The sequence below is a fragment of the Ruditapes philippinarum genome, unplaced genomic scaffold, assembly GCF_026571515.1.
Source record: "Ruditapes philippinarum isolate M1 unplaced genomic scaffold, ASM2657151v2 ctg8344_1_1_1_1, whole genome shotgun sequence".
NCBI classification, from domain to species: domain Eukaryota; kingdom Metazoa; phylum Mollusca; class Bivalvia; order Venerida; family Veneridae; genus Ruditapes; species Ruditapes philippinarum.
The window spans coordinates 26684-30244 of record NW_026866622.1 but is presented as its reverse complement, the minus strand read 5'-3'; the positions used below and the strand labels follow the sequence as shown (position 1 = coordinate 30244).

Sequence of the window (3561 nt, the reverse complement as noted above, 5' to 3'; positions counted from 1 at the left end):
TCAGCGGTTCGGTATTTTGAAACGAGTCTTCTGATTGGCCAATAGCAACGAAACCGCAACGTTTCGCAAAAGGATGCCTCATGACGCAGCAAGTGATTTAAAGCCCATGTAGATGTTTGAAACTAGAATCTTGTGTGTATCAGATGCTACTGACATTTGTGAGTGGTCACATTTCATGTATTTAGTAATACATGTACTATTATATAAATACAAGTTATTTTGAGCGGTACCCGGCTGACAAACATGTATTTGTATACGTTTACTTACCGAATCGTTATGCCGTTATTTTGTCTACCAGGGATTTTTTAGCACGATTGCGCTCGTTTCCTGATAGATATTTCAAGAACGGAAAGGGCTAGAGACTTGGGGTCGGTCTCATTTGTAAGCTTTCTACAAACGTGAAATAGTGATAAAAGTTTTGTTTAATTGTCTGGACAAATGTTTTCACGACTGCCCGGGAAATGAACCCCTTGCTCGTAGACTCGATCCTGGATTTTCGGCCTTCTCTTAACTTTTAGTATATTTTTAAAGGGGGTCATCATAATATTATGTTACATTTTTTTTTTTTTTTTGGTTTTGGACACATTTGATATGAACGCAGGTTTTTATCTATCTGGTCATATTGCCCTTCTCTGGTCCGATACGTGTGCATGTGGAATAATGCACGGTTAGAGTTAAAATTGTCTGAGTGATTAAGTATTTGTATTAAGACTATGACGGACTGGTATGAGAAACGAACATAATTATAAAATTTATGTTCTGTCTTAAAGAGCAAAACACTATGTTATCTCACAAACGGATTTAAATAGATTGTACACTATCTGTTTATTACTTCAGTAAACAATGATAGGCGTATTGACCAGGTACTAAGTCAAATCGGCCACATGTAAATAAAAGCCTTCGGGAAGTTAAGACAGTCTAGTCCCAGGTTAAGCTGGACATGTTGTTGTCCGATCGCACTAATGTTGAAGGGACGACCGTTGGGTTTAAAAAAAATTAAGCAGGGTTAACTAAAATTTAAGGATTTTGACAAGATATTCTCAGAAAAAAATATTATAATTCCTAAATATATTATTTCACATACTAACATTGTTATATGGACAATTACTTCTTTTGCTTCACTAATTTCTTTAATCTATTGCAAGTAAAAAAATAACGATCTGAGAAACCGATATTTTATAAACATGGTAATATTAATTCACATTTTAACTTCTGTTCTGGAATATGACTATCTGGTTTAAACTTTTATTACTATTTTCAAGTTAGCAAAATAACATATACATGATATATATCTAAACCTTAAAAACTGCAACCGAACAAAAAAGAACATCTATGAAGATAAAGTGTAAGTCTCAGAAAAATGCAAGCAATCTTCCATTTATAAGAAGGTAACGCAAGAAAATAAACTACATATTGTCAACAATAGTTGTGACTGCAAGTCTGCAAATGAGTGCTTGGTTACAGCCAGAGCCCTATCGTCTCACAAGTTTAACACGAAGTCCATCTTTTGGTCTTAAAATTCCACCCTTCACGTCTATTTCCGGTGGTATCTTAAAACCTGAGCACCTAGCAACTCGTGTATATTGCAGCAAACAAACAAGTGCCATCTTTACTTCTACTAGTGCTAACTTCATGCCAACACAATTTCTCGGACCAGCACCGAAAGGAATAAAACTATACGGGACTATGTTGTCTTTATTTTGAGGCGCGAACCTTTCTGGATTGAATTTATCCGGTTCTGGCCAGTAAAGAGGGTTTCTGTGTAACGAATGAGTTGAAAAGGTGATATCCTCTCCTTTGCGAAATGTAAGTCCCTTTATCTCAATATCCACGTTGGGTTGACGATTGAAACGCCCTGCTGGAGGATACATTCGTAAGGTTTCTTGTAGAAACATCTCCAGGTATTCCATATTTAATATTTTATCATAAGTAATCGAGTCTTGTTTTTGACCTATAGCCTCGTCAATTTCTGCTGTAAGGCGGTCCTGACATTCCTGGTATGCTGCCAGACAATGCGTTGCCATTGACAACAGAGATGACGTTGTTTCATATCCAGCAGCCAATAAAATGATACCGTTGATAACAATATCTTCGTCGCTGAGTCCGTCCTTTTTCATTTGCTCGAAAGTCTTGTCCTCGGACACACCATGCTCCAAAGACTGCTTCCGTGTGTCCATCATTTGCTTTAATAGATCGTGAAAATCAGAGGCACTGTTTTCCTGCCGGGCTTTTATGGCCTGTCGCACAGTTTCTGTAAGAAAAGCCATGGCGTTCTTGTCCAACCTAAAAAGTTTTCCGGTGATGTGTGTTAGACATTAATCCGTCTCCTAATCCACCGGTCCGGAAAGAAAAAGTTGGTCAACATAAACAACGTACTGTGTATGCCAATACCTAAACACTTTGGATTGCCATTTTTGCACAAAATTTATCGCCCTGCATTTTTCTAAACCAATTTACTTAAATTTCCCAAAAGCGGGCCCTAAAAAATAATGTCCATAGGGGTTTGCAGTTTTACATTTTTACATGTCAATCACATCATCCCCTTTCATCAATTTCTGGAGTCCAAACACTTAACAAAGCATTAAGGGCAAACCGTCTTAAAAGGGGTCTCTTTTTCCCTTTTTTTGGGTTGGACAAAATTTGGGGTTGTAAAGGGAACCTCAGATACTTCCATTTTGTCCCTTTGGCTTTATTAGGGAACCTTCCCCATTTAACTTTTGTTCGATATTTATCACTCGATCGAAAAAATTTTGGGAAAATTAAACCTGATCAAAATTTTCTCGTATCTTTTTCCGCGGCCCGCAAAATGACAATTTTACGGGGTGGGGGGGCAATAAAAACAAAACCAAAATTTAAGGTCCGTACATTTTCCGCACATTTTCTGTCAAAAACATTTAGTCCTTGTTTGCCTATTTCCTTAATATTTCCAAAGGGTAAACTTGGTTTCGGTCCAGGTATACCTCTACGGCTGAAGAAACTTTGCTTATATTTGCAATAAACGATAAATGTTAACACTATAAATACTGGCCAAACTATCCACCACGGCCCCCCAGTAACTAAAACCAGAATGTCCACTTTTGCCATAGGGGCTTTTGATGCTATTTATTACGAATGACCCTTGGAGAATACGAAATTTTAAAAGAAAATTATAAGCTTTTAAATATCCACTTCGGTCTGCCATATGATACTTTACGATATTTATTTCCCCACCCGGGCAACGTTATCAAAGTGGGATTTTGAAATTTGTGAAGGGGTAAATAAAAAAACTATTGTGTTAAGGGCTGTAAACGGAAATTTCCTTTAAAGTTTTTTTATAGGGAAAATAATTTTTTTGGTTTCACGTATATTTTTAGGGGATCTTTAAATATTTTAAAGACCCCCTAAAAATAACATAAAAAAAAAGTTTGGGGTTGGTTGGGGGAGCCCCCGGGGACGGAGGGGTGGGGGGTAAGGGGGTAAATATAACTAAAACATTTAAAATACTGATAACATATTTGACTTGACCTTTTAATTCACTGCAGTAGCAGTGTTTGCATGTGTCTTTAACGAAATCTTTATAAG

The 3561-nt window shown here is 37.0% G+C and overlaps 1 pseudogene; it reads right to left on the bottom strand.

The window, feature by feature from the left end:
- Positions 1–1231: 1231 nt before the first annotated feature.
- On the bottom strand, positions 1232–3084 carry LOC132733098 (cytochrome P450 3A14-like; annotated as a pseudogene).
- Between the last annotated feature and the right edge of the window lie 477 nt (positions 3085–3561).